The sequence below is a fragment of the Tamandua tetradactyla genome, chromosome 3, assembly GCF_023851605.1.
Source record: "Tamandua tetradactyla isolate mTamTet1 chromosome 3, mTamTet1.pri, whole genome shotgun sequence".
Classification (NCBI taxonomy): Eukaryota; Metazoa; Chordata; class Mammalia; order Pilosa; family Myrmecophagidae; genus Tamandua; species Tamandua tetradactyla.
Genome location: NC_135329.1, coordinates 29289492 through 29303506, shown reverse-complemented (window position 1 = coordinate 29303506; position 14015 = coordinate 29289492). Strand labels below are relative to the sequence as shown.

General features: G+C 37.7%; 1 protein-coding gene and 1 pseudogene across 1 annotated transcript in view; one reads left to right on the top strand and one right to left on the bottom strand.

Annotated features, from left to right (window-relative positions):
* The window catches only part of ELP3 (elongator acetyltransferase complex subunit 3), a 145085-nt gene that overhangs the window by 64792 nt on the left and 66278 nt on the right, over positions 1-14015 (bottom strand). The window lies entirely within an intron of this gene.
* LOC143676702 (leucine-rich repeat-containing protein 57 pseudogene) lies at positions 89-13249 on the top strand (annotated as a pseudogene).

The window sequence follows — 14015 nt, the reverse complement described above, 5'->3', positions numbered from 1 at the left end:
GTATGTACCTTTCATCTGGTGGGATGACTTTCAACTTTGGTGTGTCCAATGTTTCCCTATGACCAGATTCAGGACAGGAATTCTTGGCATGACTACAGAAATAATGCTACAGCTCTTCTCAGTGCATCATATCAAGAGGCATGTGATGATGACCCATTCTATTAGTGGTGAAGCCTTGGCCAAGTCTGTGTCTACCAGGTATCTCTGTTGTAAAGTCACCATTTTCCCGTTTATATCTGAGTACTCCATGGGGAGAAATGTCAGTAGTACACCAATATACTGTTCTTCATCATCCTCCACCAACCACTTGAGCATCCATTGAGGACTCCTGTCTCTATCACCTTTCCTACAATGATTGCTAGATGGTAGGCAATCTGTTTCTATCATTCCTTCTACATTTATCATTCCTTCTATTGGAAGGAAGAGGTTTCCATTCTCCCCTGCTTATTTCTCTATTTATTTATTTATAATGGTATGGACTCATGGGTTGGAATCTCAGATTCCCATTACTTATTTTGTTGCTTAAATTATATTTGGGCACACCTTCAGGCTGGTTTCTTGGGCCCTCTGATCTGACTTCATCACTCTTTGGCTATTTCCTTACTTTATGGCACAACAAGATAACTACAAGTTCATCATGTATGTCTGCTGCTCCAGCCTTGGAATAGGCCATTTTTCAAACAATGCTGATTACTTTTAGAGGAGAGTGGTATTTAGAAACAAAGATCTAGGTATTCAGTGTGCTCATTACTACCAGGGTTTCAAAGCAGCTAAGTCTTCAGTGTACACACTAAGAAATATATGTATATACATATATTCTTTATATTTATACATATATACGCATATTCCTAAAATTCTATATACAAAATTTAAAAACCATGAAATCATAAATGAGTTCTAATCCAGTGTCTCAATGTTCTTTTCATTCTTCCTCTTTTGATGTTGCAAATCCCTTCAGGCAGAGATTTTTTCAGATGCCAGGTATGCTGCTTTCAGTGTCTCCATACATTTCCTCTGCAGGCAAAGGGAAAGGAAGATACATACTACAAATACTTTTAATAATGAAACTAAAAAGAAACTAAAGATCTCAATAGAAGTAAACTTTCTAAGAAATAGGTTTTATCATACAGTGCTGCTAATCAGAACTATGTAATATGCGGGGCCTAGTGCAAATGAAAGCGGGGGCCCCTTGTTCAAAAATTGCTAATTATTTCAAGATGGTGACAGAAGATAAAACCAAGCATGCAGCCTAATAGGATATAGGTTGCATGCCTGCGAAATTGGTCCTAATTACCAGACAGCACAAGTCAATGGAAGGCCTGATAACTTAGAGCTATACAATGACACTGAGATTTCACAAATGTTCTTAAATTTACAACTTGGCTTTAATAGGCTTTCGCAGTGACATGCCTAAAGTACACCAGAGAATATATGGAGACAGTTTGTTACAATCTCCACTTTTTGTGATAAAATCTTTCCATTTAAAATGGGGGAAGATACATCAATGTATGCTGAGCATCTTCAATGTGCAAATCACTGTGCTGGGCTCTCTGGAATACATAAAGATAAACAGAAATTGTTACAATCAAGGAGTTTAAAATTGCATGAGCAACATGCAAACAACAAAATTCGACTTAGTAAAAGTTAAAAACTTTTATTCATCAAAGGACATTATCAAGAAAGTGAAAAGACAACCTATGGAATAGGAGACAATAGTTGCAAGGCATGTGTCTGATAAGGGTTTAATGTGCAAAATATATCAAGAACTTTAACAAGGCAAAAACAAAAAGACAACCCAGCTGAAAAATGGGCAGAGGACTGCAATAGACATTTTCCCGAAGTAAACAGGCAAATGGCCAAGAATGGCCATTATTTACTATTAAGTATATACTCCCGAAAAGTGAAAACTGGATCTCAAATAGATAGTTGTATGCTAATGTCCACAGCAGCATTATTCGTGATAACCAAAAGGTGGAAACAATCTAAGTGTCCATCAACAAATGAATGGATGAGCAGAATGTAGTACATACACACAACAGAATTTTCTTCAGCCATAAGGAATGAAGTTCTGAGACATGCTGCAACATGGATGAACCTTGAAAACATTATGCTTAGTGAAATAAGCAAAGGTATATAAGGATAAATAGTATATGATGTTACTTACATGAGATATCTAGAATTAGCAAATTAAGAGACAGAAAGACTAGAAGTTAACAGCAAGGAATGAAAGGAGGGAAAGTTTCTGCATAGTGGGTAGAGTGCTTGTAAAAAAATTAATTAGAAAAAAAAAGAAGGGGAAAAAGTTAAGCGTGAAATGCTGAGTTCTCACTTGGAATATCTTTTCCCCAATTTTCCTTTCTCTGTTCTTCCCTTCTGACGTCAACCTAAGGCATAATTCCTAAAATAATCTTCTACATGTAAAGTTTTTGTCCCCATGTAAGTTCAGTTTTATCAGTCAACACTAAGTATGCTGCTGCTAATTGGTAAAGCTGCTACTAGGTGTATGCACATGGAAATAGCCAGATTTTCTAAGGGTACAGAGTATAAAGACAATTACGATTTTCCTTTACTATGGTTTTAAACAAGACCAAATTATTAAACCACTGATATGAAACACCTCGGAAGGAAGCTTTTCTCCATTGTCAGCAGTTTCCTTCTAGCAAGACACACTGACAACTTCTTAATTAAACAGAGAAAATGCTTAACTGCATTCTTAAACTAACAGCAATTTTCCACATTCTAAGAAGTGCTCTAAAAATTTTAAGACTGAGAGTAGAAGAAACACTGCAGTGTAAAAACCTCTATGATTCTCTTTTCCCAAATCATAAAGTTTCTCATTCACTTACTACTGTCTAAACACTCAATCTTCTCTTGCACACATTTATAAATGATTCAGTTCCCAATTAATACTTTCCTTAGCATTCTATTTCAAAATTTGATCATCAGCTCTCTTTGAAGTTTTACTATCTACAAGTTCTTTCTGAAAGTTTAGACATACAAAATTCTAGCTATATCCAAATACAACTTTAAAAGACCTTTAAGTGGAATATAATATGGTTTTTAGGCAGGATATGAAGTTGTTTCACTAGAATATAGCTATCAAATTATTAAGTAGTAAGTGTACTATATGATCAAGGACAGGAAATTTTGGTTCTCTAGGCTCCTTATCTATCCAAATGAGAGGAGACAACTCAAAAGACCTCTAAGGTAACATTTAAAAGGTTTTCTTGAGGTATATCTGAGACATTAAAAGCACCATCTCCTTTATGATCCAAACTCCCAGAGTAACAAATTACATAAACAGACAACTGATACACGAAAAAGGCAAATAATAGTTAGATAGAGAGTAAAGGACAAGAAGTGTAAGGAGGGAGAGAAAGACCTGAATGAGAGCAAAAGAAGGAACTGAGTGTGGTGAGGATATACAGGAGCAGAATCCAGGGGCCTTGCAGATTACGCACTTACCTTAGGCATGGGCAAGATCATTCTTGTTTCATCTGATATGAAAAGAAGACTGACTTTTTACAGCACATGAAAGACAGTTAAGTTCATTCAAAATACTTCTCAGTAAAAGTCCATGCCCAAAAGAGAACCCCAAGGATTCTGCCAGCAAGTCAGCACCACCAGAAACAAGTGACCTGACCATGACCTGACTCGGGAGGAAGCAAGCCTTCTGAGCTTCTGGAAACAGCCCCTAAGATCCCAGCATTTAGGAGTGATGACATCAATATGGTGATACAAAATACCTCCTGGAGAAGTCTCCCCTCAGAGTCAGCTAATAAAAGGACAAATCCCACATTTTTAAAAATCTGGAGGATGTTAGAGACTGGAGAGGGACTCCACAAAAGCTATATCAAAGAAAAAAGAAAACTGATCTTCATGATAGGTAAGAAATTTCCACCTTGAATCCACCAGTTCAGACTCCTTCGCCTCACTTGGTCCCACCCAACTTGGGAGTCAAGCTGAGGCAGCACGGCCTGGGTCCTTCCTGTCACCTACATCAGTGAGTTAGAACCCCGCATATATCCAGGCACAGATGAAACGTGCTGCATAAAAAGGGCCCCCAGGGAAAAATAAAAAGAGATACTGGGACAGAACTGTTGGCAAGAGGTACTCATAATTAGGTTTCTGCTGACTGGAGAACTTAAGTAGAAAATGAACTTTCTGAACTTGACCCATCTTTTTGGACTGATCCCTGGCTCCTGGGGTAGAATATCCTAATGGGAAAAAATAGAGGTAGACAAGCCACACAGGAAAGAAAGGGGGAACTGAAGTGCTGTAAGACAGGATAGGTCCCAGAAAGGAAAAGCATAAGGGAAAAGGGGGCACTGAGTGAGGGAGAGAATGTAAACAAGTCACAGGAACTAGGGAGAAAATTCAGCACAAACAGAACAGATCAAAATTTCTAGAGAAGGAATAGAGGAAAAGAAGCTTTCTCCTGGAGGTGAAACAACTGCACAAAAAGTACAGTCTTAAAAATTATACCACATATACAGGGCAAGAATTAAATGAAGAAGGGCTATGAGAATCTGAACAGTTAAACATGTGCTACTCTAAAGAACCAGAATAAGTTAGATCAAGCATCAAAGAAGAGCCAATTAAAGGCAAAACCCTAGACAAGAGGGAAAAACTGACCTTCAGAGTTTACCATCAACATAATCAGATGCATAGACACCAGCATAAAATTGCAAGCCATATTAAGAAAATGAAGGTATGGCTCAGTTAAGGGAATAAATCAAAACTTCAGAGTAAACTCAGAATTTGGAACAACTAATCAAAGAAGCTCAAACAAATCTCCTAAATCAATTCAAAGAGATGAAGGAAAACATGCATAAAGCGATTAAAGATATTAAGAAAACAATGTACAAGCACAGAGAAGAGAATGTAACACTGGTCTCTCCAAGAGCATCAACCAATTGCATTCCCCTACTCCATAATGTTGACACCACTTTTCAACATGAAGAAGTTAGAATGGTCGTTGCCCAAATAGCCCTAGAGATTGGGAGAAAGAACAAAGGAGAAGGAGTTGTAGGATTTAACTAATGAGTATGATTACTGAATCATTATTTTGATATTTCAATTTCATCTTCAGTGTCTTAGAGCAGCTAAAAGGAAAGACCTGAAATTGTGGAACTATAACCCATACTATACTTTGAAATTCCTTCTATAACTACTTGTTAAAATGTACTTTAAAATTCATCACTTTTTAAATATGTTATATTTCACAAAAACATATTTTAAAAAGTGTAACAGAACCTATGGGGATGAAAGGCACAATAATGGAGATTAAAAATACACTAGGGTCAAACATCAGCAGATTAGAACAGGCAGAAGAAAGAATCAGAGAACCAGAAGACAGAACAATTGAAATCATACAGTGAGGAGAACATGTAGAGAAAAGAACAGAAAAAATTTAGCAGTGTCTCAGGGATTTAAGCTACAGCATGAAGTGAAAAAATATGAATTAAGTGCAGAAACATGAATTAAGGGTGTATCACAAGAAGAAGAGAAGGGAAAGGAAGCAGAAAGATCATTTGAGGAAATAACGGCTGCAATTTCCCAACTCTCATGAAAGGTATCAATATATATGTCCCAAAAGTGCAATGTACTACAAATGAAATAAATTCTAATAATCCTACACATTAGTATTCCACACATACTAATCAGAATGTCAAATGTCAAAGATAAAGAGGGAATTCTGAAAGCAGTAAGAGGAAAGTGATTCATCATGTACAAGGAACACTCAGTAAGGCTGAGGTCCAATACCTCATCAGAAATCATGGAGGCGAGAAGGCAGTAGTACGATATATTTAAGGTTCAGAAAGAGAAAAACTGCCAGACAAGAATTCTTTAACAAAACTGTCCTTCCAAAATGAGAAAGAATTTAAAATATTTAAACAGACTAAGAGTTCATAAATGAGAGACTTGCCCTACAAGAAGTACTAAAAGGAGTTCTGCAGGGTGAAAGGAAAAGACAAGAGAGAGAGGCATGGAGGAGAATGTAAAAATGAAGACTATTAGTAAGCATAACTATCAGGGTAAAAAGAGAGACAAAAATAAGATACGCTATATTGAAGCCAAAGGATAAAAGAGTACATACTGCCATTACAGCAATAACACTGAATGTTAATGGATTAAATTCTCCAATCCAAAGACACAGATTGGCAGAATGGATAAAAAAAATATGACTCATACATATGCCATCTACAAGAGACACACCTTAGACCCAAGGACACACATAGGTTGAAAGCGAAAGGCTGGTAAGAGATGTTTCATGCAAATACTAACCAAAAAAGAGCTGCAGTAGCTATACTCATAGGATAAAATGGCCTTTGTACACAAAACTGATATGAGATGAAGAACGACATTATATATTAATAAAAGGGGCAATCCACAAGAAGAAATAGCAATAAAAATATTTACGCACCTGATGAGGGTGCCCCAAAATACATGGGGCATACATTGGCAAAATTGAAAGGGGAAAAATCAACGACAAAAACTGAAGGAAGAACTAGATGTCTCTACAATAATAGGTGGGAGATCTCAGTACACCACTCTCATCAATAGATAGACATCTAGACAGGTGATCAATAAGGAAACAGAGAACTTGAATAATGTGATAAATGAACTATACCTAACAGACATATACAAAACACTACACCCCCAAATAGCAGGATATATATTCTTTTCAAGTTCTCATGGATCTTCAGGATAGACCATATGTTGGGTCACAAAAACAGGTCTCAGCATATTTAAAATGATTGACATTATACAAAACACACTGATCATAATGAATGAAGCTAGAAATCGTTACAGGTAGAGAACTGGAAAATTCACAAATATGTGGAAATTAAACAATATAGTCAGTCAAAGAAGAAATTGCAAGAGAAATCAGTAAATATCTTGAGATGAATGAAAATGAGAATGCAACTTATCAAACTTACGGGATGTAGTGAAGGCAGTGCTGAGAGGGAAATTTTTAGCCCTAAATGCTAAATTAAAAAAAAAAAAAAAGAACAAAGAGCATGGGCAATGGTGGCTCAGAGGCAGAATTCTCACCTCATGCTGGAGGCCCAGGTTCGATTTCCAGAGCCTGCCCGGGCCAAAACAACAACACAACAACAAAGAGTTAACATCAAAGAACTAACTACACACCTGAGGAACTAGAAAAGGAACAGTAAACTAATCCCAAAGCAAGCAGAAGGAAAGAAATTACAAGGATTATAGTAGAAATAAATTAAATGAAAACCAAAAAAAACCCACTAGAATGAAGAAACCAACGAGTTGGTTCTTTGAGAAGATCAATAAAATTGGCAAACTCTCAGCTAGACTAACAGAGAAAAAAAAGAAAGAATATGCAGATAAATAAAATGAGAAATGTGAGGTGGTATTACATTCCACATAGAACTAAAAAGAGGATACTATGATATGTGTGGTTACTATATATGCCAACAAAATAGGTAAGATAGATGAGATGGACAAAAAAACAAAAACAATTTCATACTTTCTTTCTTGTTATAACATTTAAACTTTCTATTATAGTAAGGCATTTTTGGTTAATTTTTATTGCAATTAGACTTACAACTTGAATTTTTCCAATAAATACAGGGTCATAATTCCAAAAAAAAAGTTACGTAGAAAAAAATTTAATACCTCACTAATAACTAGGGAGATACAAATCAACACAACCCTAAGTAAATAAAATAAAACAAGCATCCAATTTTATAGGGGTATGATTAACAGTAGTAACTATTTAGTTACTCTAAATCGTATAATTCATTTGGGAAAAAAGCTATCACTATGCATAGCAAAAACTATAACTCATTTATTCACACTCCCCTCGTTCCAGAGGATTTAATGCAGTACAATAACAATAATAATGAAAAAGAATGCTTTATCATGGTTGATCGAGCTATATTATACTACTTCAGAAGATTACTTCAATAGAAATAAAAAGTTCTATGCACATGGATTTTAGCTGTAGAATTAGCAAAGATAGGAAAAAAACAAAAACAAAAGTAAAGAAACCTAGAAGCAATCTAAATGTCCAAAAATCAGGGAAAGTTTATGAATAAAGCAAGTAAAAAGATCATTACACTGCCATTAGGATTATAATGGACTGATGTTATCAACATGGTGATGTAAAACATCCAATGACAAACCCTTCCTAGAGATTCAGTGGAAAAAAGGACAAATCTCACTTGCTTAGAACTCTGGAGGAAGGTAAAGATGGAAGAAGGATTCCAAAAATGCTGAGTCGAAGAAAGAGAAAAATATCAGGTAGGAAAACTCCGTCCTGGACCAGCCAATCCTCTTCCCTCCCCTTCACTTGGTCCCACACAGCTTGGGAAGTACCCAGAGGCAGTGCCTGGGTTCCCACTCACCTCCTCCCACCGTAGACACAGACTATAAAAACTCTCATAGCAGTGAGACAGATCCCCACAAATATCCTGACACAGAGACCCAAGTCGACAGAGATCCGGGGCAGAACATAGTCACTGAGGAGTGCTGAAGGCAAAAAGGCCCCAAGGAAGAGCTTCTAAAAACAAAGCTTAAAGAAAAAGGGAAGTGTGAAAAAAAAAGAATAATATATAAAATAAATAAATAAATAAATAAAGGGAAGTGTGGAACCTATTTCTTTCCCCAAAGCAGAAAGCAGTCAGGCAGAAACTATCTGAATCAAATGGTTGGGGAACTGGAGGATGGGGGAAAGGACAGTAAAACCCCAGAGAAGTACAGGACGCAGAAACTGAGAAAATGTGGGCAAAGGCTGTAATTCTGTCCCTGGCTCTTGGTGTCTATTTCCCACCCTTCAGAGAAGCAGCAGAAAAATGAGTGGCCTGATCCTTGCCTGGGGGGACAGCTGAGGACTGGGACGGCTATAGGAGTCCTCCACCCCAAGTACAGAGGGGGACACAGCCCAACACTGAGCCAGATATTGGCCAGCTAAATGAGGGCACAGGAACACCAGTTTCAGCCCTTTCCAGGCAGGGACAGAATTAGAGCCTTTGCATCACTGTTTCTACTGCTGTAGAGAAAGAGTAAGTAGCCAAAGGCCATCATCTGCTGGGCAGGCTGGGAAGTGCATGAGGAAAAAGATCAGTGTCTTGGAGTTTTTCCAGAGCCTATTCCAAGACCTACTGGAGTTGGTCTGTGGCCCCTATACGGGTACCTTGCACCATTTTGGCTGGGAAATACTGATGCTCCAGTTGTCAAAGTGCCCTAATACAAACCCAAGCAACAACAAAATCCTAGACAAGAGAGAGAAACTGAACTTCAGAATGAACTCATCTTGATAATCAGATGTCCACTTATCAACAACAACAAAAAAATCATAAGACATACAAAAACACAAGAAGATATGGCCCAGTCAAAGGAACAACTTAAAAAATCACAGGAGACAGAATTTGGAACTAATCAAAGACATTTAAAAAAATCTCCTAAGCAAATTCAATGAGATGGCTAAAGAGATAAAGGATATTAAGAAAACACTGGGTGAGCATAAAAAAGAATTTAAAAGAATACACAGAAAAATAACAGATCTTATGGAAATGAGAGACACTAAATGAAAAAGACTATACTAGAGATGGGGTGCAAGAGTAGTCCAGGGTAGAGTTCTTGCCTGCCATGCAGGAGGCCCAATTTCCAGCCCATGAACTTGCCAAAACAAACGAAATTCAACAAATGGTGCTGTAATAATGGGATACTCACATGGAAAAAGAATGAAATGTGACCATGCCATATAGCATACTATACATACATATATATATAAAACAGCAGATTGAAGAGGAAGCAGAAAGGACCAGTGAGTGAGCTAGAAGACAGAGTCACCAAATTAGAATAGAAAAAAAAAAAAAAGGAAAAATTTGAACAGGGTCTCAGGCAAATGGTTGACAAAATGACAGAGCACAAACATACACTTCATAAGAGTCCCAGAAGGAAAAGAGAAGGGAAAAGGGCCAGGAAGAATATCTGAGGAAACAATGGCTAAAGATTTCCAAACCCTTATATTATAAAGACATAATATGCAATCCAAGAAGTTCAACGTACTCCAAACGGAATAAATCTGAATAGACCCACTCCAAGATACATACTAATAAGACTCTTAAATGCCAAAGAGATGGACAGAATTTTGAAAACAGCAAGAGGAAAGTGATTCACCATACACAACGAAAGTCAAGTAAAACTAAGTGTTGATTTCTCATCAGATACCATGGAGGCGAGAAGGCAATACAACAAAACACCTAAGATTTTGATAGAGAAAAACTGCCAACCAAGAATTCTCTACGCAGCAATGCTGTCCTTCAAAAATGGAGACTATAAAACATTTACAGATAAACAAGCTGAGAGAAGCAGTTAATAAGAGACCAGACCTACGAGAAGTACTAAATGGAGTCCTACCATATGAAAGCATAGGGAGAAAGGTTTAGAGGAAGGTACAGAATTGAAGAATATTAGTAAAGGCAACTTAGAAGACAAAAAGAGAGAGAGCGAGAAATGAATCTGACCAAAACGAAAAAAACCCAAAGGATAAGATGGTTGAATCAAGAACTGCCTTTATAGTAATAATTTTGAATGTTAATGGATTAAACTCCCCCAATCAAAAGGCACAGATTGGCAGAATGGGTTAAAAAATATCCATCTATATGCTGTTATGAGAGTCTCATCTTAGACCCAAAGATGCAAATAGGTTGAATGTGAAAGGATAGAAAAAAATATTCCACATAAGTAGTAACAAAAGAAAACTGGGGTAGCCATACTAATATTTGACAAAACAGACTTTATATGCAAAATGTTACAAGATAAAGAAGGACACTATATATTAATAAAAGGGACAATCCACCAAGAAAAAATAACAACCATAAATATTTATGCACCTAATCAAGGTGTCCCAAAATACATGAGACAAACACTAGCAAAACTGGAAGAAGTAACAGACACCTCTACAACAATAGCAGGAGACTTCAATACACCACTCTCTTCAATAGAAAGAGCATCTAAACAGAGAATCAATAAAGAAACAGAGAACCTGAATAAGATGATAAATGTACTAGACCTAACAGACATATACAGAACATTGTACCCCAAAACAGCAGGATATATACTCCTCTCAAGTGCTCACGGATCATTCTCCAGGATAGACCACATGACAGGACACAACACAGGTCTCCATATATGTAAAAAGAATATTATACACAGTACCTTCACTGATCATAATGGAATGAAACTGGAAAACAGTAACAGCTGGAAGAAGTTGAAATTTCACTAATATAGAGAGGTTAAACAATACTTTCTTAATCAGTGGGTGTTTTAGTCTGCAAAGCTGTGAGAATGTAACACACCAGAGATGGACTGGCTTTTAATAAAAGGGGACTTATTTAGTTAAAAACATCTAGTTCTTCAGAGGAAAGGCAGCTGACTTTCAACTGAGGTTCTTTCTTACACAGGAAGGCACAGGGCGATCTCTGCTGGCCTCTCCAGGCCTCTGGGTTCCAACAACTTTCCCCGGGGTGATTCCTTTATGTACCTCCAAAGGCCTAGGCTGAGCTGCAAATGCTGAGATGAGGTATGCTGAGCTGCTTGGGCTGTGCTACGTTGAGCTCTCGCATTTAAGCATCCAGCCAATTAAATCACACATCATTCATTGCAGCACACATCATACATCTCAGCCAACTGCAGACGTAATCAGTGACAAATGAGCTTCACACGCCACTGGCTCATGGCCACAGCAACAGAACTAGACACCTTCACCTGGCCAAGTTGACGCCTGAACCTAACTACCAGTGATAGAGAAGAAAATTGCAAGAGAAAATAGTAAATACCTTGAAACAATGAAAACTTATGGTATCCAACAAAGGCAATGGTGAGAAGGAAATTTAAAGTCCTAAATGTCTACATTAAAAAAGGGTGGGCCACAGTGGCTCAGTGGGCAGAGTTCTTGCCTGCCATGCCAGAGACCTGGGTTTGATTTCTGGTGCCTGCCCATGCAAAGAAAAAAAAAAAAAAAGGAAACAAGAGCTAAACCAAAGACCTAACTGAACACCTGGAGAAACTAGAGAAAGAACAGCAAACTAATCCCAAAGCAAGCAGAAAGAAATAACAAAAATTAGAGTGGAAATAAATGAAATGGAGAACAAAAAAACAATAGAGTCAATAAAATCAAAAGATTGATAAAACTGACAAACACTTAGCTAGATTGACAAAGACAAAAAGAGTTGCAAATAAAATCAGAAATGGGGGGGTGTCATTACCATGAATCCCAAAGAAATAAAAAAGATAAGAGAATACTATGAGCAGCTATGACAACAAACCAGACAATTTAAATGAAATGGACAATTTCCTAGAAACAGAACCACCTATACTGACTCTACAAGAAACAGAAGACCTCAACAAACCAATCACAAGTAAAGAGACTGAATCAGTCATCAAAAACCTGCCAACAGATCACAGAGTGTTTCCACCTCAGTGGAAGCCCAGTGAGCGGTGGAAGCCCAATGTGACTTCCACTGCTGAGTTGTTTGGGAACTGAAGGAACCTAAGCCGAGGCACTAGGATAGCGAACAATGTCCTCCAAGTTCATGCACAAACATCGCAAAAATGGGTATCTTCCAGCTCAAGGAACATGGGCTGACAGTTTTCTTCAGAGCTGCAGAAGCTGACAAGCAATCTCAGGTTCTGTGACTTGTCCAACAAGATTGAGAGCCTACATCCTATGCTGATTGGGAAGTGCACTCTGCTAAAGAGCCTCTCTCTGAACACCAACAAACTGAATTCTGCTTGATGAGTTATGCAACCTGAAAAAAACAGAGATGCTAAGCCTAAACAACAATCACCTGATGGAGGTACCATTCACCTTTGGGTAGCTCTCTGCCCTTAAGACCCTAAGCCTCTCTGGGAACCAACTCTGAGCACCACCACCCCAACTAGGTAGCCTATGGCACCTGGACATCATGGATCTCTCTAAGACCCAGATTCGGAGTATACCTGACATGTGGGAGAGCTATAGGTCATTGAACTCAACCTCTATCAGAACCAGATATCTCAGATCTCAGTGAAGATATCTTATTGTCCTCACCTAAGAGGTCTTTGCCTGGAAGAGAACTGTACTGAGCTCAGCATGCTTCCACAGAATAGATGTCTGCCTGCTGTGGAAGGCAATCTTTTTGAAATAAAGAATCTTCGAGAACTGGAAGGCTATGGTAAGTACATGGAGAGGTTTACGGCCACCAAAAAGAAGAAGTTTGCATGATGTTCTCGAGGAGTACAGGAACCTTAGAGGACACTGACTTGGAACCTCTGCTGGAATCTGGCTGAATCAAAGGTTCCTTCCTTGTAAACTCTGCAATAAGGTGAGACTCCAGAGATATTTCACTCAATGCTCTTTTTTTCCTTTTCAGAGCTCACTCCAAATAAGCTTTGAAAAAGGGGGGAGGGGAGATAGGAAGAGTCCTCTATTTTCAGTCATGGACAGAGCACTGGACAATGCTGATCTTTAAAACCATGATTAGTTTGGCTTTAAGAAAGCAGCTGTTAGTTGGCTATTTCTATGGTGAGGGGTTGCTACCAGGTAACAGAATAGTTCCACACCACACCTTTCAATTTCATGTTTAGTTTCAATGTCTGAGCATCCATAAAGTCAACTGCCATTCTACCTCTGTGCTAATATTTCACATTTTTATGAAATCCAAATAGATTGTGAATGGCTTTTATGGTTAATAAGGATTTATGATTTTATTCCAGCATATTAGTTCAATAGCAGTGTTTATCCTTTGAGTTTTGGATATATGTGACTGTCTTGATAAAAAGTGTGCTTTGTCAGAGAAGCACCAAAACAACATAAAGAGATGATCCCTAGGAATGCAGTAGTAAATTCATTACTATTGCAGAAGCCTTATGGTAGAGGCTCTGATGAGCTAAAACTGTATATGCCACACTTTTCAGATAAAAGATAAAAAGCATTTTACTAATTAAGATTTTCCTAAAGCTTTGTCATAAATAATGTCTTACTTCTGGTA